The sequence below is a fragment of the Perognathus longimembris genome, chromosome 3, assembly GCF_023159225.1.
Source record: "Perognathus longimembris pacificus isolate PPM17 chromosome 3, ASM2315922v1, whole genome shotgun sequence".
Taxonomy (NCBI): Eukaryota; Metazoa; Chordata; class Mammalia; order Rodentia; family Heteromyidae; genus Perognathus; species Perognathus longimembris.
In genome coordinates this window covers 96,781,148-96,801,068 of record NC_063163.1, presented here as the reverse complement: position 1 = coordinate 96,801,068, position 19,921 = coordinate 96,781,148, and the positions used below count along the sequence as shown (strand labels likewise).

The window sequence follows — 19,921 nt, the reverse complement described above, 5'->3', positions numbered from 1 at the left end:
AATATGCACATAAGCATCAAAGTGCATGAAATATTTCAAGGTAAGTCTGGTTTAAAAAAATTGTACATTGAAAACTACAAAATATTTACAGAGAACAATTAAAGAACTAAATTGAAAAACATACATGTTCATGTGTCAAATGATAAAATAATATCAAGAAGTTAATTCTTCCCAATAGGCAAGCATTTTAGATATAAGCAATACCCCAGTCTCCAAATTCATCTGTAGAGTCAACACAATCTCAATCAAACTTCCAAAGATTTTTTTTTCTGTAGAATTTAACAAGTTTGTTCTAAAATTCATATGAGGCTGAGGAAGCTATTAATAATAAAACACTAGTATGAGGGCTGGGAATGTGCCTTAGAGTGCTTGCCTAGCATGTATGAAGCCTTGGGTTTGACTCCTCAGTACCACATAAACAGAAAAAGCCAGAACGGGTGCTGTGGCTCAAGTGCTAGATGAGTAAAAGAAGTTCCGGGACAGTGCCCAGCCTCTGAATTCAAACCCCAGGACTGGCAAAAAAAAAAAAAAAAAAGTAAAAGAAAAACCCACAAGTACAAGACCCTGGGTTCAATTATTCCTTAAATAAATAAATAATAATAAAATAGAAGTAGGCAGGTGCCAGTGGTGCATGCCTATAATCTGAGCTACTCAGGAAGCTGAGATCTGAAGATTATGGCTTGAAGCCAGACTGGAGAGACAAGTCCTTGAGACTTCCATCTCCAACTAATCAGCAAAATGCCAGGCTTGAGGTATGGCTCAGTTGGTAGTGTGCAAGCCAAGTACTAAGAACAAAGGGCCTAGAACTGATGATTGCTGAAGCTCAGTGATAACTACCATCACTACTGGTGTTTTATTATAATATTCTCTACTTTTGATCTGCGTAACACTTTCCAAGTAAAAATGTTTCATTGTTATAAGTACCAAAAAGTGCTCAGGCACACACTCATACAAAGTACCTTTCCTTTAAATTTTTCATCACATCACAAAAATGGTCTTTTTTTAAACCACCTTAGTTAATAACCCTTTGGCTTGTGTTTCCAGGCCTTCATGCCAGTCCTTTCTGTTCCTCTATGATTTGTGACAAGAGTAAGCAAGCCAAATCTGGACCATCACTTGTTTTGTGCTGCTAAGTAGTTGTTTGTGAGAGTTTTTTAAGGGGGGGAATCAAAATTCCATGACATGAAAAACTGTAAAAGATCAGAAAATTTTACTGAAATCCAGTCACATTCATTTTATATATTTTCTGTAGCTATCTTTGAGCTACATTAACAGAGCTGATTAGCTGAATAAAATGTTTAAAAAGACCTTAAGACCTACAATGTCTAAAACCATGCCTTCTCCTCCTTCAGCTAACTCCCTCCCTCAACTCATCAACATTCATTATTTCACCATTGTTGAAGGTCCAGCTACTTCTGAATGCCCAAACTCTTCCTCTCCTTTTCCAAACCCCGGCTATTATCAGCAGCTTATGTGGAAGTATGTACACAAAATGTTATTTATTACTATATGAGGTCTTTGAAATCCTCTTCCTTGGTACAAGTGGAGACTGATGACTCGCCTTCGTTTCTAATTTTTCAAAGCAAACTATCATTAGCATCTAGGAAGGAGAGAATATACGATAGAGAAAGATGACTGAGAAAATTCCTTAAGAAACCCATCAAAGAATGTCAGTGTCCCTCTCTATAATGTCATCAGTTACAAAAGCCCCCCATACCATGAAAATCACAAGAATGCCTTCCCAGATGTGAATTCAAAAAAGAAATAAAGAAAAAGGTTATGGGAATAGAAGAAGAGATGAAAACCTGCCACTGCAGTAATCCAGAGACAGTCAAAACAGTGTCCCCAGCATGGCAGGGCTGCTCCAAGAGTACTAATACAGCCTTGAGATAAGTCACTTGAATTACTCTTGTCTGGATCAAGGCAGACAGGGGTCCCAGCCAAACTAGGCTCCTCAGAGGACCAGAGGTGTATTGTACACAATTCTAAAATAAGACTATAAGCAGAGACTCTAACAAAACAGCCTGCCTCCGGTCCAGAAGGCTCTGGGGGCAGTACAAAGACATGATTCAACTCTGTAAGTGGAAAAAGCTGTTTTCAACTTTGGAAAGTTCCACAGGACCAGAATAGGACTATTGAGTGAACGTTAGTAAGAGACATTTTCAAAGACAGCTAATAATCAGAAATGTCCCTACATCAAATAAGCCTGTCCTTAAAAGTAGCTGTGTCCATGCCTCCTTGCTCAAGAAGAGTTTTGTAGAATGAAAAGGGCTGCAAATCATTATGTATCAACTGAAATGTAAAGCACTTGTGCTATTCTTATTTAGCTGGAATGCTAAACATTCACAAGGATTCAGCTCTCCAAACAATAGTATATAACTCCATTTATCTTTTTTGTTTTGTTTTGTCGGCCCTGGGGCTTGAACTCAGGGCCTGGTTGCTGTCCCTCAGCTTCTTTTGCTCAAGCCTAGCATTCTATTACTTGAACCACACAGCTCCACTTCTGGCTTTTTGGTAGTTTATTGGAGCTAAGAGTCTCACACTTTCCTGGCCAGGCTAGCTTTGAACTGCAATCCTTGGATCTCAGCCTCCTGAGTAGCTAGGATTACAGGCATGAGCCACCAGTGCCCAGCTTCCATTTACCTTTTGCTGTTGTTCTGTTTTTGGTGGTATTGGAGTTTAAGATTAGGGCCTTCAAATATTCTCCAACTCGATCCATTCCCTCCCTCAGTCCACCATTCACTTTGTGTGTGCGTGTACACACACACACACACACACACACACACACACACACACACATCCTTGGGTGCTATCCTTGAGGGTTTTGTTTTTTGTCTGTTTTTATTCAAGGCTTTTGTTCCACCATTTGAGCTACAATCCCACGTTCACCTTTGGGGTGGTTAACTGGAGATAAGAGTCTCATGCCCAGGCTAGCCTCAAACCACAATCCTCAGGTCTCAGTCTTCTCAGTAGCTAGGATTACAGGCATGAACTACCAGCGCTCAGATCCACTATTCACTTTTTAAAGCACCATTAAAAATGAGATGAGGGGATCCTAGCACTCATGCCTGTAATCCTAACTGCTAAGAAGGCTGAGATCTGAGAATCTCTGTTCAAAGCATGCCAGGGCAGAAAATTCAGCAAGACTCATCTACAAAATAACCAGCAAAACAACTGGACTGGAGGTCTAGCTCAAGTGGTACAACACCAGCTGTGAGTGAGAGAGTACAAGACCCTAAGTTCAAGACCCCAGGCTAGAACTTGGTAGTAGAGTGCTTACCTGGCAGGGCCAAGTCCTGGGTTTAATTCCCACCACTGCAAAAAAATTAAAAAAGAAACACACACACACACGCACACACACACCACTGTACCTAACTGAAGAGAATCTGCTTGCTTTTTCACCTGTTTTCCCACCTTGAGGCAACTGATTTCTCAACTCCACTTCTCCCATAATCTCAACTCTCCCAACTTCACCTCTGACCTAGCACTGTACAGACACTTAGATCAGTCAATCTAGCCTAAGGCATAGTTCACTGGTATGTACTTGCTTAACATGTGCAATGCACTGAATTTGACTGTGCAGCACCAAAAAAGAAAAAGAATGTATGGGGTTGGAGGCATTGGCTCAGTTGGCAGAGCACTAGCCAATGAGCGAAAGCATCAGGTCTGAGTTCAAGTCCATGTCTCAAATCTAAAATAATAATAACAATAATAATTTAAACTCCTACCTCCTGGGAATTAGCCTTTTAAAAAAAAGCACCTGGACAAAAGACAAAACAATCACTGCAATACGAAAGTCATCAACTGTCTAAGAAAGGGCAGGTTTTTTTCTTCTGGATGTGTCCTTCTAAAAATCCACCAGTAAGCAGGTTCAGTGACAGGCAATTCTCAGAACTCACTTGCCATTCAACTCAACACTGCTGACTAGTTCCCCTTTTGCAGTTGGTATCTTTGTTGACAAGGCAAATGTGCTATCTGTGGTTTTCTCTATACAATATCTTGTATAGTCATATGCAACAAGAACAAAAGTCCTTGAGGGAGAATAAATCTTGGGTGAGAAAGACATTATGTTAGCCTTTCAGCACAAAAGCTCATGCTTATTTCACAGAAATCCTCTTCTTCACCCTACCATCATAGCCACCTCACAGTATATATTCTTTCTATCTGCTGCTCTACTAGGGTTTGGCATATGCTAAGCATGTGCTCTTCTACTAAGCTACACTCCGATTTTTATTTGATTTTTGGAAAAAAAAATCCCCAGAGGAAGTTAATATTGGAAAAAATTACACATTCTATATTTATCTTTTACTGTGACATTATTTTAATGGCATAAATGAGGACATTCCATGTGTGAGAAAATGACTAGTTAAACCAAAGTATCAAAAAACAATTTAATGTAGTAAAAAATGCCTCTCGGTGGCTTAAGGGAAAAAAGGCATAAAACTAGGTAAGAGAAGAAAGGAAGTCAAACCAGGAAGAGTGTAAAGGGAAAGGGCAAAGGAAGAGAAGCCAAAGAGGTGAGCAGATTCTGGTGAAACGAGGCAGGACCAAGTTTAATGTGCCATCTACCCTACCAAATCCAAGACGGGAGAAATGGAGGACGGCCCTTTAATTCCTGAATAGGGAGCTCAATGTAACTGTAACTAGACTTACCAGAATCCTCCCAAAGCAACACAAAGTAAACCCACCCTTTTTCCATTAGAAACTCTTCAAATGTTTGAAGAGAACCCAAGTCTTCTGATCTCTAGGATAAATCCCACTGTGTTTCCTTCAACCATATAAACACATTTAGCTTGAAAGGCAGTGCCTACTAGTGAAAAGAATATAATGGGTCTAATTGAAAACCTGGGCTCAAATCCAAGCTCAGCCCACTAGTTAGCTCTATATTCTTAACCTTGTTTTCTCATTTTAAATAAGGAAAATATAATTGAACTATGTATTGAAAGAAGAATTCAACAAGGGATTTGCACAAAATGAATACTTGTTTTCTAACATGTTACACATGCATACTAGATTCTATTGTACTACCAAAATATACTTCACAAATTTTATGAATTGGTTTCATAACTAGTTTTGGGAACATAACCCACTTAAATTCAACACATGACAGACAAGGGAAAAGATGAGTAAACAGGTGTTAATACAGAAAAATTGGGCACTGGTCGCTCACGCCTATAATCCTAGCTACTCAGGAGGCTGAGATCTGGAGATCACAGTTCAAAGACAGCCAGGGCAAGAAAGTCTATGAGACTCTTATCTCCAATAATCCACCAAAAAGCAAAAAGTAGAGCTGTGGCTCAAGTGGCAAACATTAGCTTTGAACAAAGAAGCTCAAGGAAAGCACCCAGGCCCTGAGTTAAGCCCCAGGACTGGTGCACACACGTACGTGCGCGCGCGCACACACACACACACACCAAAAAAAGCATATAGGCATACATATACTTAGTACTTCCCTAGGTATGGAAATATGTGTGTGTTTACATACAATACACACACATACATATATGAAAGAAAGATTTTATTGTATTCAGGGCCTCATCTAAGCAAGCAACTGTCCCACTTGAGCCAAACAGCTAAAACATGCATGTCTAACTTCTTTTACTTTTTTTGAGACATGGTCTCCTAACGTAGCCCTGGATAGTCTCAAACTTTAGATCTCCGGAATCTAGGATCTAGACTCTTTTTTAATGTTTAACTTTACCATATCTAGTTCCAAAAGAGAATGGATTTTGTGGCTGGGGATATGGCCTAGTGGCAAGAGTGCTTGCCTCAAGTACATGAGGCCCTGGGTTCAATTCCCCAGTACCACATATACAGAAAATGGCCAGAAGCGGCGCTGTGGTTCAAGTGGCAGAGTGCTAGCCTTGAGCAAAAAGAAGCCAGGGACAGTGCTCAGGCCCTGAGTCCAAGCCCCAAGACTGGCCAAAAAAAAAAAGAAAAAAAGAGAATGGATTTAGCACAGACCCAGCTAGGCTACATATCAATATAAACCTACCATTTCAGAGAGAGCACTTTTCTTCCTCTAATACTTTTAAGGTAGGTTTTCCTACAGATAAAATCTCAGTAACTAATCAAGCAATATAAAAATCACTTAGGCCAGACACCAGTGGCTCATGCCTGTAATTCTAGCTACTAAAGAGGCTAAGATCTGAGGATCGTGGTTCAAAGCCAACCCAGGCAGGAAAGCCCATGAGACTCATCTCCAGTTAACCACCAGCAAACTGGAAGTGGCACTGTGGCTCAAAGTGGTAGAGTGCTAGCCTTGAGTGAAAAAGCTCAAGTTCAAGCCCCAAGACATTAAATTTAAAAAAAGAAAAAGTCACTTAGAAGTTTAGGAAGCAAATAAGACTCATGAATGGACCTAGAAGTTTAGCCATGTCCCCAAAAAAGTACCCTCAGCAGCATCCATAAAAAAAGACTTTTAAAATATATATGCTGGTATCTAGTATTTATCACCTAAATTAGAGCATTTAGTGATTAGTTAGGATTATTCAGATTTTGTTATCAAGGCCTTAGTCTTCAAGCTCATCAGTTTCTCTCCCCCAAATACTTCACATTTACAGTTTCTTGGGTTTTTTTTTTCATTTTATGAAAGTGTTTCCACTTTTATCTGCAAGGTGATTAACCTAATCATACTGACTGCAGTAACTCAAGTAATCCTGTCTCCAGTACTTCTTGTACACTACACGGACAGCTAGCAAAGACTTAAATGCTCTAGCAGAACCCTATACTATGTAGTTCCTGACTGACCACCACTCCCAGCCCTGGCATTACAAAGTAAACACTAGCAAGCAGGTGCAGTGGTACAATCATCTAGTCCCACCAACTACTAGGAAGGCAGATGCAGAAAGATCAGTTAAGCCCAGAGGGTTTAGAGCAAGCCTGAACTACAAGTAACATTCTTTTACCTCAAAAAATGTGTGTGTATGTACACATATATATTTCAAATTTAACTAGTACCTAGAACATTACATAGCACCTAACAGTCATTTCATAAACATCTATTGAATATAATGAATACTATTATAAAACCATTTAATTCAGGAAATTAAAAGTGACACTAGATAATTTAATGAAAAAGCTGTTAAGTGAAGAAAACAAGAAATGCCGGGGGGGGGGCGGAATGAGGGAGGAAGTAACAAGTAGAACAAGAAATGTACTGACAGCCTTTCATATGAATCTGTAACCTCTCTATATCACACTTTGACAATAAAGAAAAAAATGCTAATGAAAAAAAACAAAAAAAGTCCAAGTAGTAAAGCATATATTTAATTGGCAGAATATCCTGAGCTTAATCCCCTATCACAGGAAGAATAATTCCATTTTTAAATTTTTCCCAAAATCTCAAACACTGATGAAGAGGAATTTCCCCCAAGGACATAGGAAGGAAGAAGAGACAGCTTTAATTTTTAATAAGTATTCCTTGACAAATCTTACAAGTGCTGCCAACAGGAAGGCATTGACTCCTAAGTTTAACCATAGACTTTTTTTTCCTTTTGTGTAAATTCAATTATTCAGAAAAAAAGTATAATAATGGACCTTTTTCAAAGAACAATATTTTCCTCTTTAATTTTCCCTAGGCATATGCACAATAGGGAGAAAACACTGAAATCTTAATCTCTTAAACCTCTACTGTCCAAACACATCAAACTTAGAGGAGAAAAATAAGTTTAAGATGTGCAAAAGGGGGCTGGGAATATGGCCTAGGGGTAAAGTGCTCGCCTCATATACATGAAGCCCTGGGTTCGATTCCTCAGCACCACATATATAGCAAAAGCCAGAAGTGGCACTGTGGCTCAAGTGGCAGAGTGCTAGCCTTGAGCAAAAAGAAGCCAGGGCAGTGCTCAGGCCCTAAGTTCAAGCCACCGGACTGGCAAAAAACAAACAAACAAACAAAGAGATGTGCAGGAGGAAAGGGGAAGTAATCTGTACCAAATGTACATTGTTCCCAGAGCTTGGGGAAAAAAAGATGAATGTGACTTGGCCTGTGGATGATAAAACAGACATTAGAGGAACATTCTCCTTCATCAAAAATACAAATTTAGGGCTGGGGATATAGCCTAGTGGCAAGAGTGCCTGCCTCGGATACACGAGGCCCTAGGTTCGATTCCCCAGCACCACATATACAGAAAATGGCCAGAAGCGGCGCTGTGGCTCAAGTGGCAGAGTGCTAGCCTTGAGTGGGAAGAAGCCAGGGACAGTGCTCAGGCCCTGAGTCCAAGGCCCAGGACTGGCCAAAAAAAAAAAAAAAAAATTTAAATTAGATAATCAAATGGACTTTGAAAGCTGGGGTAACCTACTGGGAGTTGTCTCATGGCAAGTACATGGGCAAGTGTAAGTGGAATGAGAAGTTCCCTGAGGGGAGGGACTAAGGGGGTCCTCTTCCTCTGGGACAACAACCTCATAAACACCGAACTAACACCCAGCAGATTCAACAAGTTCCCACTAAGCCACAGCTTTAAACTGCCACCATGTCACCATCCAGTAAAGGCAGTAGACAAAACAGTGAACCAAATCCCAGATGTACAGGGCGCTCAACAAGTCTACAGGCACCTACAGGACTAAAGAATCCTTACAGGCAAGGTAATAATAGCTGCTGAGTTTTAACAGTAAGGATTAGCTGAAGTTAAAAACAAAAACAACATGCTAGGGCTGGGAATGTAGCTTAGTGGCAAAGTGCTTGCTTAGCATGCATTGGATTCCCCAGTACCATGTAAACAGAAAAGGCTAGAAGTGGTGCTGTGGCTCAAGTGGTAGAGTGCTAGCCTTGAGCAAAATTAGCTCATGACAGTGCCCAGGCCCTGAGTTCAAGACCAAGGACTGGCAAAAAAAAAAATGCCAGCAGAGGGAGACAAAGAGACTCAAGTGATTTCAAGAAACTGAAACCAGATTTCAAGACTGGTTCCCACTTCAATGAAATACCTAAACAGAAGTGAAAGTGAAGAAAAGATGGAAATTTAGGCCAGAGGTCAATGAAGGACCATTCCAAATACCAAGCTAAAAGAGGCTTTACTTATGTTAACACAGTGGGAGAAGTATAAAACACACAAGTATAAGAAAACCTCTAGATTTAACTAGAAAAAACTCTAACAAAGATGTGGTTAAAGATCCAGGAAAACATTGCTAAAAGATCAGTCTAGTGCAAATGACTCATGCTTATGATCCTAGTTACTCTGGAGTCTGAAATAGGAGTACTGAGGTTCAAGGACAGCCCAGGAAAAAGTTTGCAAAATTCCTTTTTTTTTTTTTTTTTTTGCCAGTCCTGGGCCTTGGACTCAGGGCCTGAGCACTGTCCCTGGCTTCTTTTTGCTCAAGCCTAGCACTTTGCCATTTGAGCCACAGCGCCACTTCTGGCTGTTTTCTGTATATATGGTGCTGGGGAATCAAACCCAGGGCTTCATGTATGGGAGGCAAGCACTCTTGCCACTAGGCCATATCCCCAGCCCTGGTTTGCAAAATTCCATCTCAACTAATTAAAAAAAAAATCAAGCGCAAGCAGGATGGCAGCGGCTTGTTTCTATAATCCTAGCTACCCAGGAGGCTAAGATCTGAGAATCGCACTTCAAAGGCAACCTGGGCAGATAAATCTGAAACATCTCCAATTAATCAACAAAAAGTAGAGGCATGTCTCAAATGATAAAAGTTATGGGAGAAAAAAAGCTGAGGAGGAGAAAAATGCTGAAAGAAAGCCTGAGGCCCAGTGTCCAAGCCACAGGTTAAAAAAAAAAAATGAGACCCTATCTGAAAAATAACTAAAGCAAAAAGGGCCTGGGGCATGGCTCAAGCAGTAGAGTACTTGCCTACTATATACAAAGCCCCACATTCAAACCCAAGGACCACACACCAAAAAAAGGATCTTCACTTATTCTCTAATGGATCGATTCTTTTGGTGGTTACCAAATTATCCACTAAACAATAAACTCAGTAATAGTATAAAGAATCAAGATTTACATTATTAATTTTTTTTAGTAGTACTGGAGTTGAAACTCAGGGCCTTGAGCTTGAGCTTCCTAGGCTAATGATCTACTAGAGCCAAACCTCTTACCCCAAGATACTTTCAAATGTAAATCTATTTGATCCATTACAAGTTATGCTTCTAAAGTCTTGAGATAAGTGCACAGTAGACCACCATAAATTTTAAAGGCTTCACAGACACAAAGAACACCTGCTATATTCATAGCCATGCCTTCCCCTCAGCACACTCCCCCAAATTCCTTATTTTTCATCTTCTTTTGTGTGTGCATATATTGAAACTTGAACTGAGGGCCTCCGTACAAGCCTGGCTTTCTTATTCTCTTGCTCATCGAGGCTAGCACCCAGCATTCCATCATTTGAACCCAGCATTTTGGTGGTTAATTAAAAATGGAGTCTGGCAGACTTTTCTGTCTGGGCTGGCTTCAAACCTCAATCCTCTAGACCTAGGCCTTCTGAATGGCTAGGATCGCAGACATGAGCCACCAGCTCCTAGCTTCTTGGGGTTTTTTTTGTGTTTTTTTTAAGAGTCTCACTATGTAGCTCAGATTGGCCTTGAATTTACAATCCTCCTGCCTGAGCCTTAGTGCTGGGATTAAAAGCATGAGCCACAATGACCAGCTAACAACTCCCCCAAATGTTTAAGCCCAAAATTTTTTGTGTGGTGCTGGTAACTGAACCCAGGGCCTTGTACATCTCAAGACTAATTTCTTGATTGTCATGTTTTTTCAGAGCAAAGAATTGAAGCCACAGTGTTAAAAGGATTTCTGAGCTGATGGAGAACCCCACGACAATTCTTTACCTCAAAGCTAGTCTGTCTATTCAGTATTGACAATTCCAACCATTAGGAATTTTCCAGCCTTGATGTATTTTGTTGGCACATGTACTTGCCAAAGAAAGGGGGAAGCCTTGAAATTTTATATCCAATAAGACAAGGTTGACATTGTCCAAAAAGAAACGTACTCTTTACCTGACTTATGTAACTGTAACCTCTCTGTATATCACCTTTATAATAACAAAAAATGTTTTAAATGTAAAACCTGTACAAAAAGAGATTATAATTAAGAATGAGTTGAATAGGAACATCTTTAATACTAGACAAATTTAATACACAGATTACATAGCCTATAAATTATGACCACAAAATAAACTCATATTTAGTCTCAAAAATAATCTAAACTGGATGCCAGTGGCTCATCCCTGTAATCCTAGCTACTCAGGAGGCTGAGATCCACAGGATTTTGGCTACAGGCCAGCTGGGCAGAAGTAGCTTTGCAACTCCATCGCTAATATAATCGGCAAAAAGCAAGACTACAAGTGTGACTCAAGTAGTAGAGTTGCCAGCACAGCAAGCAAGTTGTGACAGTTTGGGGTCCTGGGTTCAAACCCCAGTCCTGCCAACAGTAGCAGTACTGTTGCCAACAACATCACCTATATTTGAGTCTTGGAAAAGTAAGGAGTAAGTACTCAGGCCTGATTTGATGAGGCAGAATAGCCTGGGAGGAAAGCAAGGTTTGAATTTGCGCAGGAAGAACTCCCAGGCTGGTGGGTAGCCCTCTCTCCCAGGACACAGATACTGTATCAATAAGGAGATGAATCATTTGTATTTGGGAGCAGCAGAACTGGGGACCAAATGCCTGCCAAGAGTTTTAGAAATCAATTATTCCTATTCCATTGTGATCTTCCACTTCAACTTCAAATCTATGGCATCCAGGAGGCAAATGAAAAGCATTATGAAAAATTACTCAAAAGTCAGTCAAACAGCTTCTAATGTTCTCTGACATTAATGCTCAATGACTTGACATTCAATATGATTTCACCCTGAAAGATTATAAACAAGTTATGCTAGAGATTCAGTGACCATGGGAAGAATTAGCACCAATGGTGCAAAATCCCTTATCCTAATGAATTATCTCATCAAGATGGGTCAAAGGGGGGCTGGGAATATGGCCTAGTGGCAAGAGTGCTTGCCTCGTATACATGAAGTCCTGGGTTCGAATCCTCAGCACCACATATATAGAAAAGGCCTGAAGTGGTGCTGTGGCTCAAGTGGCAGAGTGACAGCCTTGAGCAAAAAGAAGTCAGTGCTCAGGCCCTGAGTTCAAGCCCCAGGACTGGCAAAAAAAAAAAAAAAAAAAAGATGGGCCAAAGGCCCAGTAATGGTGGCGTAGGCCTGTAGTCCTAGCTACTCAAGGGGCTGAGAGCTGAGGACTTTGGTTCAAAGCCAGCCCAGACAGGAAAGTCCATGAGACTCTTATCTCCAATTAACCACCAGAAAACCAGAAGTGGCACTGTGCCTCAAGTAGTAGGGTTCTAGACTGGAGCTGAAGAGCTCAGGAACAGCATCCAAGGCCCAGAGTTCAAGCCCTACACCAACCCCCCAAAAAAGTGGGGGGGTCAAAGAAAATGATTCAGTATCTCAAAGATAGCTTCTAACATCTTCAAATGCTAAAAGATTTTCAATGCATAGATGAATCTGGAAGTATGGGAGAAGTTTAAGCAAGTGGTCACATTGCTGATAGATGAACTACTGCTGTATAACAAGAGGGAAGTGACTTATCAGACTTCTTGGTGTGCTTCTCAAAGATTACTAAGTTCAGGTAACTCAACTGTGTTCTGTCCCCACACCAGAAATTTCTACCTCAGAGAAAAATAAGTTTCTTAATGCTACAAGGCTACATATTAAAAGTGAGTATAATGATAACATAATGCCTAAAATGCAATAGATAATTAAGAACAATTAAATATAAGATATTAGATTTTAGAACCAAATTATCAGTACCATTTTAGTTTTACTAAACTTCATGCTATGGAGAACAAAGATGAAAAAGAACTTTGTTTTCTAAAAAAAAACAAAGAATTTTCAGAAGAAAACTTTACACTTTATCAATCAATAAAGTAATGAACAGGCTTTGTGCCTGAGAGATGAAAAAAAAAAAAGAAGAAGAAAACTTTATGTAGAAGGGATCGTTTGTTCTTTTTAAAGGGGGTGGCTGAGTTCTTACCTGGCAGGTGCAAAACACTGGGCTCCCTCTCAGCAACAAAAACAGTAATAAAAGAATCTTCCTAGCTGCAACAGCTTCAGAAATATTCTGATAGAAGCAGCAAAATAATAGATTCTAGGCTCTCTTTATTTTTAAATATCACAGTAAGATAACCCATCCTGAATTTGCCACTTATAATTACCATAATCCACCTTTTAATATCATTACCTCTTTCCATAAGAGATGCTTATAACTTTTTTTTAAAAATAAGATCTTGTGCGGACTAGGAATGTGGCTTAGTGGTAGAGTGCTTGCCTAGCATACATGAAGCCATGGATTCAATTCCTTGGTACCACAAACAGAAAAGGCTGGAAGTGGTGCTGTGATTCAAGTGGAAGAGTATTAAGCCTTGAGCAAAAAAGAAGCTCAGCAACAGTGCCCAGGCCCTCACTCAGTTCAAGCCCCAGGACTGGCAAAAAAAAGAAAAAAATCTTGCTATGTTGCTCAGGATGAATACTTAAACATCCAGGCTGCATATTTATTTTAACGCCAAGAAATGTTTTTTTTTTTGTTTTTGTTTTTGTTTTGCCAGTCATGGGGCTTGAACTCAGGGCCTGAGCACTGTCCTTGGCTTCTTTTTGCTCAAGGCTAGCACTCGGCCACTTGAGCCACAGCACCACTTCTGGCCATTTTCTATATATGTGGTGCTGGGGAATCAAACCTAGGGCTTCATGTATACGAGGCAAGCACTCCTGCCACTAGGCCATATTCCCAGCCCCTTTTTTTCTTTTAATAAATGATAGTTCTTTCTCTTTTTTTTCCTTTTTCTATATATGTGGTGCTGGGCTGGGGATATGGCCTAGTGGCAAGAGTGCTTGCCTCCTATACATGAGGCCCTGGGTTCAATTCCCCAGCACCACATATATAGAAAATGGCCAGAAGTGGCGCTGTGGCTCAAGTGGTAGAGTGCTAGCCTTGAGCAAAAAGAAGCCAGGGACGGTGCTCAGGCCCTGAGTCCAAGCCCCAGGACTGGTCAAAAAAAAAAAATCTATATATGTGGTGCTGAGGAATCGAACCCAGGGCTTCATGTATGAAAGGCAGGCACTCTACCACTAGGTCATACCCCCAGCCCCTAAGAAATGACAATTCTTTGATTAACTTTTTTATTTAAAAAAAAAAAAAGACTCTAAACCCCGTCTTTTGTTTTTCTCATTACATTAAGGCTCATTTAACTCTTCATTTGAAAGCCCTGACCCCAGGGTATATGATATTCATTCTTACTTACTTCATAGTGTAGCTTGCCCAAATCCCATCTTTGAGGAGGGACTACAATGTTACGGAACTAATTTGAAGACCCAGTTTGAGTTTGGAAGTGAGGCTCAAGTGTAAAGCAACACGAGCAAGGCTGAATGTCCCATAACTAACAAAAGAATGAGAGAAAAGACCCAGTTCTACCTATATACTATATAGAAAAGATCCTTTAAATATATTTTTTAGAGGTACCCAAGGCTCCTTTGTCACCCTGACAAGGAAATGAAGGTCCAAAAAAGCAAGTTGACTTATCCAAAGCCAAGAAAATCTGTCATCTTTCCTTTACTGAAGATATACTGTTTGCAAAATACTTTCTATGTGATTTCAACATGTAGTGACTATATAGCATGGCTTATGCATTAAGAAAACCCACCCTTGGGCTAGGAAAGTGGCTTAGTGGTGGAGTGCTTGCCTAGCATGCATGAAGCTCTGGGTTCGATTCCTCAGTATCATATAAAGAGAAAAAGGCAGAAATGGCTCTGTGGCTCAAGTGGTAGAGTGCCAGCCTTGAGCAAAAGAAACTCAGAGTGCCCAGGCCCTGAGTTCAAGCCCCAGGACTGACAAAAAAAAAAAGGAAAGAAAAAGAAAAAACTCACCCAATTGTAATTTTGAACCTAGGCAATACTATCACTTGAGTCACCAATGTACAATGTCAAGTCAGTTATAAAGAGAACCTTCTGCTTGAAAGATATCCATGCCCAAATAACACACTGCAGGTACTAAAACTTCAGGTCTGAAATAGAAATTCTGAAAGCAAACTTCACCTTAACCACAGCTACAGTAATTACTCTCCACTCACCAACCTTCTGTACTTGATATTCAAGTTATTTGGACTGTTACCAAGGTACACAGTGATAAAGGCTTTTTTCTATGATACAGTTACAACTTCTTACTGAAAAATGAATGCAAGGAAATCCCAGCATACCTGGGGTATACACAGGCAACCATTACAAAGCAGACTGCATGTATCCAAAATTGTGATCTTAACACTGCTTTGTGGAAAGCCAGCTGAGCAAGCAAGCAAGCTTGAGGTCTTGAGTTCAAGCCCCAATAGTGGCAAAAGGAAAAAGGTTGCTTTGTATCCACTAACTATATCAAAGGGGAAAAGATTTTTATGGGCAACAAATTACTGAATCAGTTACTTCTTTATAGAAAAAAAATTCAGGTCAATACATTTGTCACTACATACTTTTTCTATACTGATGGTGTGTGCACTGTTAGTGTGGTTTGAACTTATAGCCTCTTGCTCTCACTGTGGTTTGCCACCCTACCCTTGAGCCATGCCTCCAGCATTTTGCTAGTCAATTAAAGACAGAATCTCACAGAACTTTTCCTGTCTGGGCTGATTTCAAACCCAGATTCAGCAACTACTGAGTAGCTAGGATTACAGGTGTGTGAACCACTGGCACTGGCACTCAGCTATTTGAGGTGTTAGATTTTGGAGATATGTATGTGTGTGTGTGTATGTGTGTGTGTGTGCGCGCGCGCATACACATGCGCTAGTCCTGGGGCTTGAACTCAAGTCCTTGGCACTGTCCCTGAGCTTTTGTGCTCTACCACTTGAGCCCCAGCTGTTTCTTTTTTGTTTTGTTTTGTTTTTTCATTTTACTTGTTTTTATTTTTTGTTGGTCATGGGGCTTGAACCAGAGGGCCTTGAGCCCCTGGGCACATTTTGCTCAAGGTTAGCACTTTGAGCCATAGTTCCATTTCCAGTTTTCTGGTAGTTAATTGGAATCTTACAGACTTTCCTGCCCAGGCTGGCTTTAAACAGTGATACTCAGATCTCAGCCGGCATAGCTATGATTTACAGGCCACTTCCAGCTTTTTAGTGGTTAATTGGAGAGACGAGTCTCACAGACTCTGCTGCCCAGGCTGGCTTCTAACTGTGAACCTCATATCTGAGCCTCTTAAGTAGCTAGGATTATAGGCACAAGACACCAACAGTCCTGCTTATTTTTGGTCTTTTGGTGATGAGGTTTGAACCAAGGAGCTCACATGTGCTGGGCAAGCACTCTACCACTGAGCTACATCCCCAGAACTACCTTGTTTTAATTATTAAGGGAAAATTACAATCACATAGGATTGGTCCCAGAGTCTACACAGATAAAATTTGAGAATACTCAGGCCTCCTATAGAAAATGATGAAATATTTGATTATATGTTGCATAACATACTGTATATAATTTACAAAAATAAGATACTCCAGTATCTTTCAAACATCTCTAGATTTCTTTTGCTACCTAAAAACAACAAAAATGCTACGTAGACAGTGTTATACTGTATTTAGGGAATAGTGACAATAATAAAAGTCTCTAAATATTCAACCCACCATTTTTTCCCAGTTTTTTTCTTTGTTTAAAGACCAAGTTATCCAGGCTCTGCTGGCTCACACTTGTAATACTAGCTACTATTACAGATCTGAAAACCAAGGATCAAAGCCAGCCGCAGCAGGAAAATGATAGAGCCCCCCCCTCCAATCTTGATTAGACTTTGAAAAAAATGGGAGGGGAAGCTAGAACAGTCTTACTTTATAACCAAGCTAGTCTTTTTGCAATGTTTTTTGAGGGGTAGTCTTGCTTCTCCTTCACTCCCAAGTTTAGTAATTAAAAAAAAACAAACCCTGCTGCTTCCAACATTATTAAAGGTTCTGGAGTCTGTTGCAACTTAAACATTATCAATAGCGTAATTCTTTTCACAACAAAACCTGTAGTCAATTGGGCCAGTGAATTTACAGGAATTTTTCCACGCCCCTCCTTATTTTAAGAGGAATTATCAAGGGCATCAGCAAATGCAGGTTTCCAGCCCTGGCTACATAATGTGGGAATTGTTTTATCTGTCAACAGACAAAACCGATGTGGAAGCTGATTTCTTCCCTTGTCATCCATCCCCAGGGCAAGTGCCCAAGAAGGAACGATAATGTCTCAAAACGTAACCATTAATTTAAGATTTAAACACACACATAGATTCCTGGAAAGACTAGATTTCCTCAGCAATACCCTGGGTTATTCATTTTCAACCTGATGCAATTCGCCAGGTCTCAAGAATAAAGGACACCTCCTGCTTCGAGCCGCCCCAGTCCCCACGGAGAGGCGCGGCCACAGCAGAAGCAGCGGCCGCCGCCGGCTGGGTCCGCCACCCGCAGCCCCAGTTCCCGGGACGGATCTTCGGGACCCCTGAGCAATGCTGTCCCGGCCCGGGGCACGGTACTCGGGCGACGGGGTGACGGCCCCAACCTCTCCCAGGGCCCAAGGAAGAAAAGACCGAGGACTGCACCCCAACCTCTCCGCAAGGAGACAGGGTACCGGAGACGGGCGGGCCCCGACACCCGCCAGGACGCGAGAGGAGTCCAAGCCGGCACGCAGCCGACCGGCCCCGGAGCCTGGGAACCAGACGGCGCAAGCGCGGGACAGCTTCGGCGGGGCCCAATTAGGGGGACGGCGCAGGCGCGGGGCCCGCTAGGGTCTGCGGGGCCTCCCGGGCCTGGCGGCGCGGGCGACGCGGAGGAGATAAAATGACCCTCCGGCGCAGGTGGAAGGGACCCGGCCTAGTTCTTACCGCGCGGCACCGCCTCGCTCTCACGCTGGCTTAGAGTAGGGGCCGGGCGGCGAGCTCGCCCGGTGGCGCGGCCCAGATCCGTTGAGTCCTGCCTCGGGGTAGCAGCCAACCCCGCGGCGCCGCTCGCCAGGCCCGCCCTGCTTCCTTCTGGACCCCGCCCTCCTCCCCGCCCCTCTCGGCCGCCACCGCCTCCTGCGCAGGCGCCGTACGGATCCCGTCCACGTCTCGCCATTGCGCAGGCGTTGACCGCCCCGCCCACGCTCCGTGCCACCACCGCCCCCCACCTCACTGGACTGCGCAGGCGCCAAACTACAAGCGCTTTTTGTAATTGCTTATGCATGCGTCTTGTCTTACAAGTTCTGAGAGTAGGCATGTCTTTGCTAAGTTAAATCTTTGCAAGAAAGGATCTTTGCAAAATTCCCTAACAGTTTTTGTTTTCATTTTTCCAATGTAGCTCCGAGTGTATTTCTAATGAATGAATTCAGAAAGCACTATTTCAACCCAATCCCCATAACCTGCAACTGATCATTCCACTTAATATAATCAGGTATCTAAATAAACAGATGTGCTCTTTTACTTCCTTTTTTAAAAACCAAAATAGCCAGCTCGATGCTGATGGTTCACACCTGTAATCCTAGCTTTCAAGAGGCTGAAATCTGAGGAAACAATAAAAAGCACCAGAGACTCTTATCCCCACATAACCAGCAAAAAGCCAAAGTAGAGCTGTGAGTCAAGTGTTTGGGCAGCGCCATCCCTGAGCCAAAAAAAAAGGCTAAAGGACAGAACCCAGATGCTGAGTTCAATCCTCACAATGGGCACAAAATCAGAACAAAACAGCATGGCCATAATGCTTTAACACTGTTGACTCACATTCTGTTCATATTAGCATAGGACTAAGATCATGGCGCTCAAAGCCACAACCTGGGTTTAAACCCTGGCTCTATTACATTAGCTGACTTTGCATCCCAGTTTTTTGTTCTTATAGGTTGGTTGTAGCCATTAAGTGGAATAACACATGAGGAGACTGTAGCCCAATACCAGCATCCTGAAGATGTTTGGTAATTGCACCTGGGCATTAATTCTCCGTCTATACTGGAATTTCTAATTCAAAAACCACTCAATGTATGCTATATTACTGGAATTTCTAATTCAAAAACCACTCAATGTATGCTACATCGTTTTGATCTTCATACTAACTTTGAAAATGTGAGGTTCAAAGAGATTATTTCACTTTCTAAAGACCACTCAGGCCAGATGCAGGTGACTCACTCCTAGCCACTCAGGAGGCTGAGATCTGAGGACTGCGATTTGAAGCCAGCCAGCTCAGAAAAGTTCATGAAACTCTTTTTTTTTGTTTTATTTTGTTTTTTTGCCAGTCCTGGGGCTTGGACTCAGGACCTGAGCACTGTCACTGGCTTCTTTTTGCTCAAGGCTGGCACTCTACCTCTTGAGCCACAGCGCCATTTCCAGCTTTTTCTGTTTATGTAGTGCTGAGAAATTGAACCCAGGGCTTTGTGCATGCTAGGCAAGCACTCTACTGCTAAGCCACATTCCCAGCCCTGTGAAACTCTTATCTCCAATAAACTACTCAAAAAAGCCAGAAGTGGTGCTGTGGCTCAAGTGGTAGTGTGCTAGCCTTGAGCAAAAGAAGCTTAAGGACACCACCCAGGCCCAGAGTTCAAGCCCCAGGACTGTGAAAAAATAAAATAAAGACCACTCAATTAGCAAATGTCATGTATATATGGGCTGGGCACTGGTGGATCACACCTGTAATCCTAGCTATTCAGGAGGCTGAGATCTGAGGATCATGGTTCAAAGCCAGCCCAGGTAGGAAAATCCATGAGACTCTTACCTCCAATTAACCACCAGAAAACCAGAAGTGGCACTGCACTGTGGTTCAAAGTGGTAGAGTGCTAGCCTTGAGCAAAAATACTTAGGGACAGTGCTCAGGCCCTGAGTTCAAGCCCTATGACCAACAAAGAAAAAATAATAATTCAGGACCTTATGCTGGTAATGCGGGTGTGCTACCACTTGAACTACACCTGCCACCCCTTTTTCTATTGGTTATTTTTGAGCTAAGGTTTCAGGTTATCCCTGGG

At 41.8% G+C, this 19,921-nt stretch overlaps 1 protein-coding gene across 1 annotated transcript in view; it reads right to left on the bottom strand.

Annotated features, from left to right (window-relative positions):
* Specc1l (sperm antigen with calponin homology and coiled-coil domains 1 like) overlaps nucleotides 1-17,970 on the bottom strand; it is a 143,300-nt gene extending 125,330 nt beyond the window's left edge. Inside the window, exon 1 of the mRNA XM_048343526.1 lies at nucleotides 17,823-17,970. The gene's annotated coding sequence lies outside the window, so the exon portion shown is untranslated. The remainder of the gene's footprint in view (nucleotides 1-17,822) is intronic.
* Nucleotides 17,971-19,921: the final 1,951 nt, after the last annotated feature.